This window comes from Manis pentadactyla, chromosome 4 (assembly GCF_030020395.1).
Source record: "Manis pentadactyla isolate mManPen7 chromosome 4, mManPen7.hap1, whole genome shotgun sequence".
Classification (NCBI taxonomy): Eukaryota; Metazoa; Chordata; class Mammalia; order Pholidota; family Manidae; genus Manis; species Manis pentadactyla.
Genome location: NC_080022.1, coordinates 81328359 through 81348151, shown reverse-complemented (window position 1 = coordinate 81348151; position 19793 = coordinate 81328359). Strand labels below are relative to the sequence as shown.

Here is a 19793-nt window from a genome sequence, read left to right as displayed (position 1 = left end):
TGAAACCTCTGATTAACACGACTCAATCAGTTATTCAGGTGCAGCATAGTATAGTGTTTAAAAGTATGCGCTCTGAAGCCAAACTGTGTTTGCCTTTCTTTTTGGACTGAATTACCCAACAATGTGAGCACCACTCTTGCCAGAGCAGCAATAGCAGGGAAAGTGTCTCTGGAAACAAAGATATCATCTGGGTGGAGATGGAGGACCTCAGAGTTATTGAATCAGTGTATTTACCAGGATGTATTTCACTAACTGACCTCTAGACATGCCACACACAGGCTGATGAGGGGATTTTTTAGTGGTAGGGTCTAGACAAATCCAGAGTCCAGAGGGTGGAGAAAAGTGAAAGAGAATTGGGCCAAAGCACCCAAGAATGAAAAAGTCGGAGAAAAACCAGTGAGTTAACTGACTTGCTAAAGGTCACACAGCTACCTGGTACCAGAGTGAGGATTTGATCTCCAGAATTGAGATGAGTCTGGCAGCCCCATACAGTGCTGCTTTCCCAACAGACCAGAAGCCATTGTGCTTAGCTTGGGAGGTACTTACAGAGGGGAAAAGGATGATACAGAAGCATAAAGGGCAAGGGATAAAAGGGGACGTATGTCATCAGTGAAAATGCTTATTGAGAACCTACTCACTGTTAGACACTCGTCAGGGATTGCATTGTTTCTTCCAAATTCGTATATTGAAGTCCTAACCCCTCAGTGTGACTATATTTGGAGACAGGGCCTTTAACGAGGTAATTTAGGTTAAATAAGGTCACAATGATGAACCCTAGTCCAATAAGACTGGAGTCATGAGAAGAGGAAGGTGCAACAGGAACACGTGTGTGTAAAGAAAAGGCCGTGTGAGGCCGCAGCCGGAAGGTGGCCAGCTGCCGCCAAGGAGAGGGGCCTCAGGAAGAACCAAGCCTTCTTGTGCCTTGATCTTGGGCTTTGAATCTCCAGAACTGTGAGAAAATAAATTTCTGTTGTTCAAGCCATTCAGTCTGTGTTCTTATGTTACGGCAGCCCAAGCAGACTAATACAGCAGAAATAGTCAACAGCGAGGGCCAGCTGAAGACCAATTCTACCTCAGTCTTATTCTGCCCCAGGCTTGCCTGGGCCCAGGAAAGAGATGGGCAACTAACACACACAGTTAACCTTAACCAGGTATTTTTAAGTTAACCAGGTTCATACTGAAACGAACAAGCAAAAAAGATATAAATAATGATGAAAGTTTATGGCAGCCATGATCAATTTATCTTTTCTCTGTGGCTTACTTATTTACACATCCTTTAATTGCCTTGTTTCTTTGGTGGCTTTATAAGAACAAATATTTGTCTCAGAAGACTCATTTCTTGAAAACTTAGAATAAATCTAAGCTCTTCAGGGCTTTAGATTGTCAGTGTTTAGAAAATAACTCATGTCAAGGGAAGGATAAACTCCACCAAATAATCTGTGGAAGGATGTCAGCAAAAATGGCAGAGTAAGCTCCTCTGAAAATCTTCTTTATAAAAGCAATGAGAACACTGGCAAAAATCATCAGAATCCACTTTTTCAGAACTCAGGAAATTAATCAAGGGTGTGAAGCTGAGAAATGTCTGCTCACAAGAAAGCCTGGATCTCAGGAAAAGCAGCAATTTCATGACATTTTAATTTGTTCTACCTCCATTTCCCTTCCCCAACTTAACAGTAGCCCTGGTAACCATAGCCCACAAGCTCAGTGAAAACTAGCAGTCTGGCAGCCACTGGAGGGGTCAGAATGGGATTGGAGCTCCTTTAAAGCACTATTCCCAGATAATTGTCATTATCTGATCTATCTGGTGGTTCTTAGATGACCCCACTCATAAAGCTGTCTTTATTTGAATTGACTTGGAGCTTACCCACTGTGAAGAGCCTTTCCCCAGAGGCATTAGTTGAAAACATTATAGCTGCCTAGGTGGTGGATAGCAGGTAGATCAAACAATAGGCAAACAAAAAAATTAAAAGAAAAGGCTGAGGAATAAGATGTCTATAGGGAGCTTTGAAAAGCTTTGACATATTCCTAGGAATCTAGAAGCCTGCATGCATCCCCAGAGCTGTGCACATGCTCGCGAAAGACCTGAGAAGGCCCTAAATTCTCACCTCTAGCTGACCTTGAGGCTCTGCAGAAGCAGGAAGTGAAGGCTAAGACAGGGTTGTCAACTGCCTGTCTGGATGTTGAAGATGTGCCCCCAATGCTCTCACAAACCTCCCAGCAAAGACTGTGAGGCTTATTGGACCCAAGCATTTGAAATTTTTGTCCAATCATTAACTGACCATTAAGTTGAATGAGCAGAGACTTCCATGGACACACATGCCGAAGAATTGGACTACAAAATTAGATCAGAAAAGTCACCATAAAAACCAGCAACAACAAATGCTGGGAAGGTAGAGAATGATTTCCAGAGTTACAAAATTACACTTTTTAAAATGTCCAATTTTAAACCAAAAATTTTATGAAACATGCAAGAAAACAAGTATGCCCATACCTAGGGAAAAAGAGCAGTCATTAGAAACTGTCCCTGAGGAAGCCCAGATGCTGGATTTACTAGACAAAGGCTTCAAATCAGCTTTTCTATTATGTTCAATGAACACAAGAAAACCAAGTCTAAGGAACTAAAGGAAAGTATGAGAAGGATATCTCACTAAGTAAAGAGATAGGGGAAACCTGCATCAGATGAATATAAAATTTTGGAAGACAAATTATTATTTGCTAATTAAAATAACATTCAAGAATGAATATTTTTTAACTCAGAAATTGAATTAGTTGATTATCTCTTTCAAAAATACTTTGAAGTTTTGAAGTTGATATTGGCAACAGTGACTTGGGGAAAATGCTTTATTTAATAGCTTTTATTTTAATTGTTAAAAGAGGGTCACTGATCACTTCATTCAATTAATATTATATATAATTAATATTTTATTGAAGTACTTTTATGGGCTAGGTACAATACCTGTTCCTGAGTATAAAATACACATGTTCTGTTGCCCTTGTGGAGTTTACAGTCTTGTCAGGTATACACGTAAGAAACAAGAAAACAAATAAATGTATAATTATTGCTTATGATACATGCTACTAATATAAAGCATAGAGGATAGAGAACAATGTAGAATTTTGCATAGTGTGGTCAGGGAATGCCTGACATTTAAACCTTGACTCAGTTGTGGAAAAAAAGGACTGGATCTCACAGCCTTTAATCAATTCTAAATAATTTGCTTAATTAGCTTAATTTGGACAGGTAGCTTCCAATGTCTTGTGGCCATTATTTTTTTCTATGTTCTTATAAAAAAATATTTTTTAGCTCTGTCCTACAACTAATCAGAATTCACTGTGTGTTTATAGTTTATTGTGCACTGTAAAGTATGAATACTTACCAAGAAGATGATGCTCTGTTCTTCATCTCCCAGAGCATATTCATCATTCACTCAAGCTGGGTTGAGCAACAATATTTGTAGTTGTGTTTCCCAATGACATTGTTCCCTCTGAGAAGTTCCAAGCATGCAGATTTCTGTGGGTTCACATGGGTCCAACCCCACAGCCACACACCAGAAGCCCCTTAGGCTACACAGTTCACCTGATTAGAACATGGTGTCTGTGGTGTGTCCAGGGGATGTTCCGGTCAGAGCCTGGTGACCTTGTCAGTCCCATGGCCACAGGCTCATTCCACCCATGACTATCCACATCAGAGCTTTGTTCTGCAAGTCCTATGGGGGACCGTGGGAGAGCAAAGATGAATTAGGGCAAATACTGCACAACCTCCCAGAGTTAATGCTGGAGGGTGCTTATGAGTCCAATTAAATGGTTCATTCTGAAGCAGTTCCCCGATCCTCTCAGAAAGAGGAAAAAAGAAACACAGGAGCAGAAGCAGCAGAAAGCAGCTGCTGATGGTTGTGTCTGTGCACACCCAACCCAGACAAGGAAATTGTGAAATCCAGCGATCTGAAAAACAAATATGGAATGTCCCTCCCTGCATTCCTGAAGGGAATGTGTAAATACTAATAAAAGAAAAGGACAATCAGAAAGTCACTGGACAGGACTCCTTGGACAGACATTATTGATCTGGTTTTAAGTGATTTGAGGTGCTATGAGCAGGTGCCACTAGCGAAGAAACACATCTAGGATTCTTAGGCAACTGTCAATTTATGATTCACCAAATAAAAACAAAGTGTGTCTAATCTGGGCCCAAGAGATGAGAAATGATAACAGGAGCTGTAAGGGAGTCAGAGAGAGAAACCCCAAGCAGAGCTGAGTGACCTGGATGAGTGTCCTTTGCATTTCTGTCCAGACAAGCTCCTTCCCACTGTGGGAAAACACTAACTTGGTTCTAAGACTAAACTCAAATAAAGATCTTAGCTATAAATCTACCATTGTTATGAGAGTGTATAATTCCCATAAGCATTTCTCACCAAGATTGGATTCCCTCCTTTATTCATCACTAATATTTATTGAGCACCTACTATGTGCCACATACAATTGCTACTGGGTCTTCTGTGCCTCCCAATGAAAGAGAGGAAGTCCCTGCCCTTACAGAACTCACATGCTAATGGGATGGGGCTGGGAGAGACAGAAAATTAATAAATAAGCAGGTGCTATGAAAAGCAATAAATCAGGTAATAAGGGGCACAGGATGATGGGAAGGGAGTCTTACAGAGGGTGGTCAAGGAAGACCCCTCTGATAAGTGTCATTTATGCAGAAAGTGCAGGAAACCCTGGGAAGATGTTGGGGAGAGAGTTCCAGGTAGAAGGGGAGAAGCAAATGTCAAGTCTCGGGGCCAGTAGAGTGCTTTGCATGATCAAGGAATAGCAACAGAGTCGTGTGGCTGAGCAAATCAGGAAGAGAATGATAGGAAATGAGACCAGGGATGGAGGCAGAGGCCAGATCATGTGGGGCCTTATAGGCCACAAAAGGGCTAGGCTGGGAAGGTGCACAAAGGTTTGGAGCATAGAAGTGATGGTATCTTAGACCTTAAGGGGATCTCTCTGACTGCATGTACAAAATAAAGTGGAAGCAGAAATAGCCTGGAAAAAAGGCTAGGGTGGCAATCATTAGCACATTATTAACATGAGCTCCATCATCCATACTAGGAAGCCCAGGTCAAGGTGAGATAATATTGAGTTCCTTGAATCAGAATTTAAAGCCACAGAATTTCAATTAATCAGAAAGTTTACAAGATGGAATAGTCTTATGACTACACTGTCCAATGTAATAGCCACTAGCCACACGTGGCTATAGAAAACCTGAAATGCAGCAAGTCTGAATTGAGATGGCCCATAAGTATAAATTACACTGAGTTTTGAAGATTTGGTCCCCAAAAAGACCCAAAAACCAGAATGCAAATATCTCATTAATAATTTTTATGTTAATTACATATTGAGATGATAATGTCTGGGATACTTTGAGTTAAGTAAGACATAGTTCTTTTGTGTCTCTCCTCAGCACTTTTATTATGAATAACACGTGTGTATATAGCATTTTATTAGCTATGGTATTATTTTCTAGCCCAAGCCTAATTTCAGTAAAATGAGAAGGACTTGTATTTCTTTCTTTATACTTTACAGGGCCCTGTACCCTAGTAGTCAAACAATATGTGCTTTGTAAATGCTTGATCTTGTATCAAAAAGACGGTAATGAATGCCAAGCTGTTGGCAAGCTACTCTCAGAATTTTCAAGATCCGTTCATCTCAATATACAGCAACCTTTGTTGCAATAAAAAGCATATGTGGCTTCTCTTCTCAGAGGAGTTAATTTGGCAAAGTAATGATAAAAGAAAGTCATCTCATTTTAAGTAAGGACCACATTTTCCAAATGAAGTCAAAGGCTTTGGTGACAGGCTCTTCCTTTCTCTTCTGCTGCTTCTGGTCCCCCCTGCCTGCTAATCATCCCTTGCGACAGGGCTCAGTCCTGAATGTCCCCTGCTGTTGGTGATGAATGTGAGCAAGACCTGCCTTAGGGTTCACTGAATCCAGATAATCGGACTAAAGATTATCTCCGCAGCAGGGAAGAGGCAAGCCCTCCTCAGGACTGAAAAAACATACCCTTGAAATTAATTTCACAGGTTTCTTTTTACTGTTTTCCCCTATATCTTCTATTTTATTAGAACATGACAAAAGTAAGGAGGGAATTTTTTTACTTTTCACTTTTTAGAATGTGGCTATTAGATAGTTTAAAAACACTTTTGCATGCAGCTCACATTTGTGGTTCACACTGTATTTCTATCAGACAGCTTTGGTGTTATAAACTGAATTATACAAAGAAATTCTTTGTTATTTCAAGACTTGCTGACAATTTTTTCTAAAATGTATTGTCCATTTTCTGGTTTTAATAAACAAAGTCATGTGAAGTATAGCGAATGTAACTGAATTTGCTTTAATGGGGTATGTCAGTGATTCTGCATCATCAAAGCTTTGTTCTGAACATTTCTCAGTGGCCCTGTTGTCCTGAAGATGGGAAAAAGGTGATTCCATGCTGGCCCTGCCCTCAGAGGGACTATTGGCCTTGGGTGTTCAGCTTCACTGATTCAGAACGTGAGCTTGAGAGGTTTCCTGGTTGAAATCTTAGAAACACATTTCTCAAGAGTTGGCATGAGAACGGCAACTTTCAAGAAGGACAGGCTTTTCTGGGTCATTGTGTCTGGCCTCTTGCTAATTCATCTTTTCACCTCCCAAAGGTATCTATGTGGTGGGTTGGGTTCCAAACCCAGGTAGGGCAATGAGAGCTGCAGGGTGGATCCACTGCGCAGGCCAGTGAATTTTTACAAGCAAGCCTGTGGTATGAAAACAGGTGGGAGCCCTCCTAGAGACAGCCGCAGATGTGAGCTTACCTCAGGCAGCATCTCTCTCAATCCCACAGTGACTTTGCAATGTCTCATTTCCTAGAACGATCACGCTCCATTAGAGGAACAAGTTGAACTTCAGGTTCACAAGAGGTAGCCACACAGGCTTAAAAGAAAACTTACTGATTTATAGGAAGACACAAATCATCAGAGATAAGAATCTTGGGGTCAGCAAGTCACTTCCCTCTGCTCTCCATGACAGGCCACTCAGGAGAGCAAATCCTTCAGTATTTGGAGGGTGCTTGATAGGCAAAGGAGGTAAATAGGAGAGATGGAAGGGTATCGCAAACATCCGGAAAAAAAAGGAAATGAAGATCCCTCTGAAGAGTTAAACTATAAAGTCACATCACCCAATGGGTCAGAGAAGAGCCATTTGTATTAACCGAATAAAATACAGCTTGGAGTGAGCACTCAGGAAACAGTCATGGTTCACATGAATGTCTGACCGAACAGTGAGACAGGATGCTTCCCCGGGCAGAACAAGACTAGACTGAAGTAATAACATATTTCATGGAGGAATGTGTTTATCACCAACAGAAGCACAAAATAGGGAGAGTTTCAGAAGCAAACTCGGGCTGTGCCCCTTTATACCATCCCAAGAGACGAAAGGAAAGGGTGTCCTGCCTAGAGGTGGACTGGATGCCAGTGAAGGCACAGAGTTCCCAGCTGTGGACAAGGACGCATCCAGGTACAGAACCTGGGCCATCCCACATCCGAGTCCTAGAACTGGGTTCCCTGGTTCTGAATCCAGTATCACCAAGCTGCTCATTTGGCTTCCTGTGTGGCTTCTCAATGGGAGGGAGCATGCTATTGAGCCCAGTTTATTTATCCAACTTGCCTGCCTAAGAGTTTTATTTTTCTAGCCTGGTAAGTTAATTGAATTTATAGTTAGAGACAGTGTGGCTTGTGAGTGTTTAAACGTAGAGGTCATCCACATAACAAAGAACATAAATGCATTGTTTCTTAGTCTACAAGACTTACTCCAATGGCAAATTTAGTAAGTCCAGCTAGGGTATTCCTCCTAGTGAGAGCCCTCCATTTTACTAAATTCCATTGCCTTCCAGAACAATCTTCAGCAATGAGCACAAAGAATCCTGTTCCAGTCCAGCTGAGTTGCCCAGCTAAGAATCTTGCAAATCCAATCAGCTGATCACAGCCCTACACTTTGGACAACTGTGTAAACTATAAGTGTAGAGAAGGCAAAGGCACGGAGTTGAATTTTTATTTACCCAAAGAGAGCTCCTAAATCTTTTTAAAATACAAGCCTGTTATCAGCCTTTTGATGTATAAAAATATAAAACCAGTATTGTGAATAAACACTCATGCATGCACAAATATTTATTGAACATCTGCTGATATTTTAAGCTTTGTTCTAAGTGTTGAGGACATATATCAGTAAATAAAATACACAAAGATATGTATTCTCAAGGAAATTATAGGAAGGTGGGCAGGGAAGAGACAATCGGTTAACATAATTTTTTGAAATTATGAGTATTTTGGAAAGGGGTAAGTGGTATAGGAGAACTGAGCACACTTGTTGGACAGATTGCAAAACTAAGAAGTCTCAACTGAGTGCTGTCTGATTTATATCCATTTTGAGCACAGGCCATGAGACCAAACAGGAGACCATGTGTGTTTTCTTTAAGACTAATTTGTACAACCTACAGACCAGGGAAGAAAACTGAAAATCATCTATTCTAAATAAGAGCTATTTCACTTGGGCCTTCCCTGTATTCTCAGTAAGAGTTACTTTAGGACCAATCCTCACATATATGTTGCTTGTCAACCTATTATTGTTTCAGAGTCAGAAGTACTTTGTCTCTGCTGCTGTTTATCAATTTGCATTCTGACAAACTAGCAGCTCCTCACACTCAGCCCACCCTTCCCTCCATCAAAGGACCAGAAGGGAAAGGTTCCTTTTAGCTGCCCCAGAAAGCCCCTTGGCCACCAACCATGGCAAAAGTCCTCCTTGACAAGGGTTGAAGTTCTGTACCTCTTAATCACAGAATATCTCAATCCTTAGGTCTGTGATAGCTCATTGGGAAAGCTATGCTCTAGATTCTTTCCTAACCATGCTTTTCAAATCTATGCAAATTCATAGGGTGGCTTGAGATTCAGGATTCTTCCTCTTCCATATTTCCTACTCAGATCCCTGGGTTTACTTTTTAGAAGATCATAATATGAGCTAACTGGCTTACATTTTCTCTTTTAAGTCATAAAAGCAACGGCTAATAATAGCTTAACAGTTATTAAATCAAAATTAAGTTAATGACAGAGTCTGCTCTACCATTTCTGCCCTAAACAGCAGAAATCAGTTCCTTTCAAGGGAGCTCAGAACAAAAGCATAACACTGATACGATGCCCTCCAGCTTAGAGTCTTGGCATGCCAGAATTCGGACCACATCTCATAATGGAACATACCTGTCTAGTCCCTCAGGGTCAGACATTCAGGACCTGTATTCCTATCAACACCATCCAGTATTTACCAGGTCTAAGCAGAGAGCTATACAAAGTTAAACATTCATGACCTCTTCTTTTTTATATCCTACTTGCAAAGACTAAGCAATCAGACATGTGTTTAATAAATAGCCAAGATGAATAAACATAGAAAACAAATTAAGGAGACTGACATTTTAGTAGAAACAGAGTTATTGTGTTCCTTAAAAGGTCTTAGATTTTGAGTTACTTCTGAGCATGTCAGGTAATGGATGGGAGCAGACTTGTGTCCTTCATAGACCCTGTAGATCATGACTTACATTACATACTGTGTTGATGGGAAAGAGAAAAGCCAGCTCTCAGTAGCTAAGTTTTAGATATATGAATGCTTGCCTGGGACTGATGGCAGGTCTTTTCCTCTGAGGCAACCACCTAATGTAAATCCTGATGTAAAGCTTTCTTCTCTCCATTGGACATTAGAAAAAAGTTGAGGTTTGAAGAAGTAATTTCTCCAAACTTACACAGCTCAGGAGATGCAAAGCAGGGATGCTAACCCAGGTGTATCTGGTCTCAAGGCCATGTTCTTCCCAGTGAGCCTCATCAACCCAAACAGCAGCCCTGAATCCTCTGCCAGGCCCTTTGGGCTACCACCATGAGTCTAGCTCTGGGGGCCCACTGGCATCCACAAGTTAAGGAGCAAATGGCTTCGGCATAGGTACAAGGTGGCCTGGCTTGAGTTGGGGGGTCAATAAGGTACCACAGCTGCCTCCAGGCTTGGAAAGCAAGCAAAACAATTGAAGAGTGGTCCAACCTCTTCAACAAGGGAACTTTTGAATGGTTGCTCCAAAAAGAATAGAAATTAAACATTTTTAGCATGTAGAGAATATTTGGGTGAATACCAATTGAGGACACATTGCACTTATTTACTACTGCCCCACCATCCCAGGATTCCAGAGATCTTCCACCAACAACTGACTATGACAGTATCCTGAGATGCAGGCGCCTCATTGCACAGGGCGGTCAGAAGGAAAGTGAGGGAGGTACATGCAGTCAGCAGGAGTATTTGCATGCTTCATCTGTCAGAAACCAGATACCACTACAGGTTTCTCAAACACAGGATGTGATACAGGGAATTGGTTAGAAAAGTAATGGAAGAGCTGAGAAATGGAAGAGGACATAGGGAGATAATCTCCAGAGGAACAAGAGCAGGTGGAGGAACAACAGATCTGCTACTAGATCCCAGGGGCAGGACTTGCTGGATCTGTGGAGAAGGGCAGCCAGCAGTGGGCACACCAACTGAAGTGGGGGCTGGAGCTGCAGAGAAGTATCCCAGCTTCTCCCTTCCTCGTGCCCTCCAGTCTTCTCCCAGTTCCTCCAAAGAGTGAATTTAGAAACTAGAGGTCAACAGAAACTGGGGAATGTATTTCTCCACCATACAGGGCTGGACTGAGAAGAACCAATCTTGAATCTAAGGACAAACACATGCTATGCAGTAATCAACAACGTGGTGGCAAATAGGCTGCAATTTGGCAATGCATGGGGTGAGGTGGGGAAAGGAGAGATTGAGAGTATTACTATAGGCTGTTGATTAAAGAGGAGTGTGTAGTATGCAAGGACTTTCTTCTCATTCCTGCAAAAGTGATTTTTCAAATATCTTAAAGTGTTTTTAGGAAAGTGAGAAAGAGGCTCATAAGAATGGGCTAAAATCCAAGAAGTATGATCTCCAAGGAACTATTAAAGAATAATGCATGGTTGGTTTGCAAAATACAAGATCTAGAAGCAGCACAGAGCTCACCTCTTGTAGACACAGCTCATTCTAATAAAGCTGGTGCAGTAGGATGGAGATTGACAGTAGTAGCTGACTGAGAAGGAAGAGCCAAACCAGGACAGAGACAGCGCCAGCCCTGGCAGAGGCTGGAAGGCTGTGCATCTAGGCCCGCTTGCATCTAAGTCCAGGATCGCAGAGGGCGTTGCCCAGGCTGCAGCTATGCAAGGCCCTCCCATCCCTGGAGAGAGTTTCATTCATTACTTCATTCCACAGAAATCAGTTGAACCCCTACGATGTAGCAGGCACTATTCTAAGCATGGCAGAGAAAAAACAGAATAGGAGCATCCCAACTCCTTGCAGGCACCACAGCAGTGCGGCCCGCCCATCAGTCAGGGGTGATCAGAGAGAGTCCTCAGTGCCTACTGCCTCTGTTACTCCCGTTCTGGTAGACACATTTATGGCAGTTAAACATGCAATAGGGACACATCTGCTTCATGAATACAGGTATTTGTAAAGAATAGTGATATTTTCCCCTGCATCCTAGTTTATGTAGCTCAACTCAACAAATGTGTACTGTGTGCCAAGTCTATGCCTGGAACTGGAACTACAGAGAGAATATTTTCTTAAAAAATGCATGACCCTACCCTCAGCACAGCAGGAATACAACTCCATGCAATTGCAAATCTGAGAATTGCTGCCGGAGACTTGAATACTCCTCAGGTTCCCCCAGAGGGAGGAGAAGGCATGCCCCCCAGGGCACAGTGGTGGTGAGGGTGGTCAGGGCAATGCGAAGCTGTCCTGGGCCTGCTCTGCAGCCGTCGGTCACTATGGCTAAGAGCTGATTTTCTTTTGATTTTGCCCATAAAAAGAAGTTCAGTGCTCTCTTTAGCAGCACATATACTAAAATTAGAATAATACAGAGAAGGTTAGCACAAGGATACATGCAAATTCATGAAGTGTTTCATCTACTTGTGAGTAGGTGGAGCCCAGAGGATTTTTACGGCAATGAAATAGTCCGTATGATACCATAATAATGGATGCATGTCCAAGCCCACAGAATGTACAGCGTGAGGAGTGGACCGTAATATCAGCCATGGATCCTAGGTAATAATGATGTGTGAGTGCAGGTTCATCAGTCATAACAAATGTACAGGGCTGGTGGCCTGCAGATCATGGGGAAGACTGGGCATGTGTGTGGGCAGGGGGCAGATGGGAAAGTTCTGTGCCTTCTGCTCAGGTTTGTTGTGAATCTAAAGCAGTTCTTAAAAATAAAGTCAATGTTTTAAAAATGACTTAAAAAAAGAAAGAAGTTCAGGCAGGATAGCAGCTGAGTAAACTCCTGGAATAGCCAGACAGACACAAGATAGGCTCCTGAGCCTGCAGGGGACTAAGGAAGTCGTAACAGTTCCCCAGGGCCTGGTCAGCCTCACATTCATTCTCTCCCCATCCAGAAGGTGACAGGGAGTGCAGACCAGTATATCTGAATCTGTTTTCTCCTCTTATATTACTGCCTTGCAGAAAACATCTAAGTAGTTTAACTAGTCCAGTACTATAGTTTGCTTCTTGATTCATTGATAATTAGGGAAAAAATACATACATCTGTATAAATTTCTTACATTGTAAGTCTTTTTTTTTTAATGTGTTCCTCTGGGCTGATAAGGAAAAAGAAGACTCTGCTTTTTATTTAAGATACTCATTTCTCCTGGTGTTATGTTCAGAACTGCATTTCTGGCACAGTACTATTGTGTCTTAAAAGTGAAGGCATAGCTCATAAGAGAGAGTAAGTGATGTCCAAACCTGGACATCCTTGGTGTAGAATCTCTGCTTCCTGGAATACCTGTTTGCCTTAAAAAGTTAAGTTTTTGCAAAGTAAAAAGCTAACCTTTTCAAACAATAAGGCTTCTCTCTCACTTACCAATTTTACATTTCCCTGTATGGCCCCGGAAGATGACTGGTTAGCCAGAGACGGGTAAGATTCCTCAAGGGAGGAACAACCTAAGACAGGCACAGTCGCAGGGGGGCCATCAGGTGAGAAAATGGGGATCAACAGAGGTGAGGCTTAGAACCTCCCCCCACTGTTCTGAGAGAAATCTTCTGCATACGTGGATGTTTTATTGCCCTTGTCTAGCTTGGATTAACACATAGTCTACAGGCACACACCTGATCATCTACATCTGCTCTCTTACAGCACTAAACTATGTTTTCTACCTTTATCTTGTATCTACCTACCACTTCTGCATTTTATTAAAAATAATAATAATAAAGAGAAAAATGTGGTATCCACATATAAATCAAGTATAAAAACCAAATGGGTATTCATATTTGAACTGACTGTTTATAGTTCATAATGCATGAGCAAAACCGAAAGCTTCTGTGATGACTGCCCCTGTAATGTTCACCATGTAACTTATTCACTATGTAAGAATTTGTACTCCATGTAAGAACTTGTTCGTTAAGCTTCAAAAGATTGGAGACTGACGAAAATTAGGCTTGGGGTGGATTAATGATTGTACATTGAGCATTGACCCACCTATAGAGAATTTTATTGTTGTCAACAACCATTTGATCAATAAATATGAGAGATGCCCTCACACACACACACACACAAAATATATATATATATATATATATACACACACTTCCAATTGTAAAATAAATAAGTAACCGGGATGTAATGTATAGCATAAGGAATATAGTCAAAATATTGTAACAACTTGGTATGGTGATAGATGGTACCTAGAATTATTATCATGTATATAAATGTTGAATCACTGTGTTGTACACCTGAAACTAATGTAATACTGTGTGTCAACTACCCTTCAATAAAAAATAAAAAAAGTTAAGTTTTTAAAACTACTCAAAGCCTTAGCTAGCCAAGTGTGTCAGCTCATTCAGCCACAGGATGTTGAATACCAGGCAGCAATTTGTACTGAGTCCACAGTCTGTGTTGCCCAGAGAGGATAGGGGCTGCAGAGTCCTGGGGGCCTGCCCACCTCCTGCCCACCCAGCCACAGCCTGGAACACAGTGGGATCGCCCTGGGAGTCCTCTCGTCCATTCTGACCAGGACAGGCCTCTCACCTGCCTCACCTCCTGACTTCCTGTTTCTGAATGCTGTGAATTTGTCTAGGAGAACAAGTTAGTCAGCCCAGATCTGCTACTAAGGAGCATCTAAATCATGACACTGATCTGAGGGGCTTATTACTTTCAGCACCCGCAAACACCAGTGTAAGTTGAAGCTTTGTCTACCTGCTCGAAACAGTGTCCCTGTTGCCAGTGGCTAGAGTGACCAGGCAAAACATGACACACCAATCCAACAACTGTTTCGGGTTGAACTTGAGGACAAGGTGCATTTTTGGTTTGTTTGCTTCTGATGAAAGCAGCTGGAGCAGTTTAACAGGTATGGGAGGGCAGGATCAGCTTCAGGGCCTGCTCTTCCTCCTTAGAGTTAATTAAAAGATTTTATATCAAGGTTAATGCCTTGGGAGGTAATGAAGTTAGCTGTTAAAGGAAGCTGAACTCACCTTTGGAGAGAACGGACAGTACAGGAAAGAACAGAAAGTGAACAGAAGCGAGGGAATCCGAAACTGCCCACCAGCCACCAGAGGATGCAAGTCAGAAAACAGGCCAGCCAGTCTTTTTTTTTTTTTTTTTTGTATATGCACTTTTTTCTAGTTTTCAAAGTTTGAGTTATCATTTTAAAATACAAAATTTCAAGTTACTGAGGTGAGATTAAAAACGTAAAATAGTTGCCCACCCAGAACCGACGACTCCTGTCTCAGTCCCTGCAGCACTTTCTGTCCTTCCTGGGCCATGGACCTGGCACCCCACCTTCTATGTAATAATCCATATTCCTGGCTCCCCCTGCCTAGGCCTCCTTGAGGTCAGGGGAAACATTGTGGTCTTCCTGTTGCATCCCCCGCCTCTGCCCACGGTGCGTTGCCCTGAGCTGGCACGTAGTGAGCACTTAGGATAGGCTGCAAGTAGCTAGGCCATGGTCAAGCATGCATGCTCTGGAGCCAAGTGAGCTGCTGTGAGCCCCAGCTCTGCCCTATCTCCTTGTGTGATCTTAACCACCTTACTTCAGCCTTGCTAAGCCTCACTCTTCTCAAGGGGGAAATGACAGTACCTGCTTCCCAGGAATTTCATGAGAAATAAAGTAGATAATCCTAGTACATGGCAAGCACTCAAAACATTTAGGATGTTATTCATGACTAAATCATAATGATCTAGACAGAGAAATTCATCAACACTAGTAAACAATTATTTATAAAGCATTCAGGCAAAGGGAAACCTACTCATTTAGACCAGCCTCAGTGAACACAGGAGTGTGCGGGGGTGAGTATGGGATGAAAACCACCATTATTTGTCCAGTATTGTCAAGAAGGCTTTGAATAATTAGGTTTCAGGAGCACCTAGTTGAATGGCAAGCCCAGTGAGTTTGCCCAGGTAAGTCTTACAGACAAGTAGGAGAATCCCAGAAAACTGCCCTGTGCCTCACTCTCTGAGCTGTCCCTCTCGACCTCTCTCCTCCTCAGAACAGCACATTTTCCTGAACTTAGAAAGAGATGGACACTGAGGAGCAGAAGCAGAGCCTGGCCACTGGCTGCCACCTAGCCTTCCCCTAGGGTGTCACCCACTGTGTCCCCATATGTGATGGAGTGCCTTGGTAATTTCTGCCCCAAGAGCCATGCGCTCACTGCACCTACAGCATGGCTGGGTCTCATACTAATGGACAATGCTGAGGCTGTGATAACCATAATGAATGCAAGTGCCAATGCTGAAACAAAATATACAGACCCACAGCAAAGGGCTCCTCACATCTGAGTTCGTTTTGAAGACAAAGCAATGGTGGATCTGAATTTGGTCTCAGACTCTAACAACCAGTTTGTATCTGGGAACACTGGATGCTTTGAACCAAGTCAGTTTAAAAAGTATGTTCACTATAATCTATAGAAACTATGAACTATAATCCTCAGAAGAAGATAAATGTCAATAAAAACTTTAAAAAGAAATTTGGAAATAGTAACTATTCGATACAACTAACATATTTCAGCCATGAAACAATTCTGGTCCACATATCCAAGTCTTAAAGAAAGAAAAACAGAATACGAGATCTGGACCACTGATTCATTGTGCCCATTTTACAGATAGAAAAACTAAAACCCTGAGAAATTAAATGTCTTACACACATGTGCACACACACGCACGCACACACACACACAAACACACCCGCAGCATATTAATTTATCCCTCTTAGTGGAAAAAGCATGTGCCACTTTTCCATGACCACTTTGGATTTTTAAGACGACCCCCGTGTGGGCTGTTCACATGGCCTCAAAGCCCCAGTGTGCTTTGTTCTTGGATTAACTGAACTATTTAATCTAAAGGTTTAACTTGTTCTTAATCTTCTCTTTGGAACACTCAAAGGATTAGTGCCTTGCCCAACAAATCGCAGGCACAGAAAGCTGCAGAGCCAGCACGCATTCTTCTCTAGCAACAGAAAGTGCCTGGGCAGACCTCGGGAACCAGATTTTCCTGGAGCCCATGTCCAAGCTAGCAAACCATGGTTAGAGAACAAAGCAGAGGTGGAGATAAGTGGAGGTTATCTGGGGAGGCACCAGATACTATCAGGAAAGAGCGTGGTGGCCAGAGCTAAAACAGCAATGAAGAAAGCAGCTCCCTTGAGTAATTTCATGGGTGGAATGCTCGGTACAGAGATGGCATCTTTCACACACCTAGTGTTATTATTACCTGTCACTGTAAGAGGCTGTGGTAACCATCCATCCCCTGCTGGGCTAGAAAGAAGCTGGGAACCCGAATCTATGGGAATTGTCTAGTAGACTGAGTCATATCTCCAGTTACAACATCATCTTCCTGCCCTAGGTAGACAGAGGCAAGGTGACTTTCTCAGGTATGGGGACAAGGTGCTCGAATACCCGCAAACACCTCTTGGAAAATTCAGAGGCAGCAAGTGGGACCTTGTGGTTCATGTCCATACAGGCAACTCCAAAGTCCTCACCATGATAAAAATAACGTTCTCTCCATCTCTGCCTGTACCTCCCTCACGTCACACCCGCTGTCTCACTCAATTCCCGCTGCCCCTGCGGGGTTTGGCTCTCATGGCTGCCTGTAATGATCATTGGACCCTGATTGCCAAATGATAAAAATGCTTCTGATGGGAGGGAGGAGAAGAGCACACAGTGGTTTTTTTCTTGGAATCAGCCTCAGTCATGAGTACTGACATCATCAACATTTTCCAAGCGGCTTTAAAGGTGGTGTGGAAGTGAGCACGTGGGAAAGTCACAAAGACAGTGACTGTTCAACTGAGAAAGACCTCAGACACCCAGGCACAGGTGCTGCCAGACCTGCTTCCAGAGGCAGGCTTGGAGGTCGGCATGGAGCAACCTCAATTAGGTTTGGGGGAGTGACAGGCCTCCTGGGAGTCAGGCTGGTGCCGGACATGTACCCTGTGCCCACGAGAGGGGGTGCAACTGCCCGAGCGTCCCTGCTGGGCTCCCGAGGAGGGAGACATCACCGTGCGCAGAGGGCAGTGGAAACAAAAGTGATTTTATGTCGAGTTTAATCTTGAGCCTGGACATTTGTACCATGATAACAAATAGTACATGAATTCCTAAATGAGAAAGGCATGCGGAAGGCTAACAGGTGATTAGGGATTAAACTGACTCATTGTGATTATGCCAGAGGCAAACAGTAGGGCAGAAAGGCCCTCCTAGCCAAACCATAGTTTATTTCTTATAGTCATGACCCCTATTTCTTAATGAATAACAGAAATGAGGAGGAGCATTTATTTCATGTTGTCAGAGTGAAAAAAAAAAAAACCTCTTCCAGATCGAGACTTTTATTTTTCCTGCTCTGGAAAGGAAAAGGTTCTGGATGCAGAGAAATATGGAGGACTAAATGAATTGGAAGCAAAAGCAAGAGAAGGAGCCCTTTCTCCTCCCCTAGGGCCTTGGCTTTCCTTTGGAAATCTTGGTTTTGGCTTAGCTTTCTTTTGGAAATTCACCCAGCCAGGAACTTTAGCAAAGGCCAGCTCCACAAGGCAGGAACACTGTGGAAAAAGGAAAAGGGACTTGAGTTCACATGGTGGGAAGTGTGTGTGCCACTGTGCCTCCACTGAGCAGAGGCTGCGAGGTGTGGTGGTTGTGGCGGTGAACCTGGGGCTCAACAGCCTATGTTCAAAGCCCAGCTCTACCACTCCCCCGCTGTGTAAACTTGGGTAAATGACTTAATCTCTCTGGGATTTGGATTGTTATTCTGTATAAGGCACAATCTTGGTCAACAAATTCCAAAAGGGTAGGAGATGTAAAACAACTGTTAAATCTAGACTTAAGACCAATCTTTTCAATTCAGTCATTTTAACAGCTGTTTATGAAGTTTACCAAATTCTGGTTCCCATGTCTGACTCGTATGTAGCTGATTTACAGCTGTGAGTTGGAACAATATATGGAAAATAACTTAAGGATAATGGTTTAAGATGGCTGTTAAGGATAATGGTTTAAGATGGCTGTTAAAACTAGCTAAACATTATAAACATGCCTGCAGTGTAGAAATAACTCACTTATTCAGGAATTACTTACTAGCTTGACAGCTCTGTTTGAAAGAAGAATTGCTGTAATAGGATGGAGCATCATCCAGTAACAGCAGCAGGTGGCTGGATGGTTACAGGCTATAATTTTGGAGCATCTGTGAATTACACTATTTTGTAAAATGTCAACAAATGAATTATCTAAAAAAGAGAATGAAACCTCCTTTGCAAATGCCTTTAAACTGGTGTTTCACTAATTGCTTTTTCTTCATCTGAGGAATCTCACACCTACTTACCTTTTCTGTTAGACTTGCCTTTTTACAGAATTGTCTTTTCATATTGGGATTCTTTTGGTTTCATATGCAGAACTTTGCAAGTTCATCGATACATTCAAACTGAAAAAGTACCAGCATTTCAAGCCACAGATAATTTTCTGAATTAAAGATACCCATTTGATGGACTGACCATTGCATTGCTAAATCTTAACGTTTTTTTTTCTCACATGGAACAAAATTTATTAATAAATAACGTTGTTAAGATTGTTTTATATCCAATCCAAAATACTGACAGAAAGTCATTCAAATATTAAAATTGGGACAGTGAGTAGGAGTGATGATATGTTTCATAGGAAAGGGACTTTTTGTTTTATTCTATATATCCAAAGTCTGACAGAACTCAGTAACAGGTAAATATTCAAGTATTTATTGAATGAATGGATTTCTGTTCATCAAATTGGTGTGTATGTCAGGCATGACAGAATTATAGAAATGGGGAATTAAGGGATGTTTACATAAAATGATACAATATAAAAACTCCTTAATCATGTTATATTAAAAAATACACATTAAAGGTTTTCATTTTAAATGACCTTATATTACTAAAACAATATTCACAGTTTACATTTATGACTTGTCTATTTTGTCAACATTGCATTTAGAGAATAAAAATATTTATGGTTCACCAAAATGAAAGTTCACAGGTAGTTTGATAAGCCTTAGATTTATAAGTATAATAGTGTGCTGAAAATACTAATCTTGTCTAAGGTTTGAATTGGAAGCTTTTCCTCTAAAATTATACTTTTCAGAATACTGTTGCTATGTGGTAACTTATTTGTAAAGCTTCCTATAAACTAATCTAGATAGTTAGCAGCAGTATTTTGAATGACCAGGATAAGAGATTTCATTGTATGGGCTTCGAACTATTTAA

General features: G+C 41.9%; 1 protein-coding gene and 1 pseudogene across 2 annotated transcripts in view; one reads left to right on the top strand and one right to left on the bottom strand.

Moving 5' to 3' along the window:
* The window catches only part of LOC118923086 (cleavage and polyadenylation specificity factor subunit 6-like), a 43414-nt gene that overhangs the window by 20428 nt on the left and 3193 nt on the right, over nt 1–19793 (bottom strand). Inside the window, exon 4 of one of the 2 annotated variants that reach the window (XM_057500441.1) lies at nt 17885–18110. The exons of the other annotated variant lie outside the window; for it this stretch is intronic. The gene's annotated coding sequence lies outside the window, so the exon portion shown is untranslated. Of the gene's footprint in view, nt 1–17884; nt 18111–19793 lie in introns of those variants that run through there. 2 annotated transcript variants of the gene reach the window in all.
* LOC118923126 (U6 spliceosomal RNA) lies at nt 11917–12011 on the top strand (annotated as a pseudogene).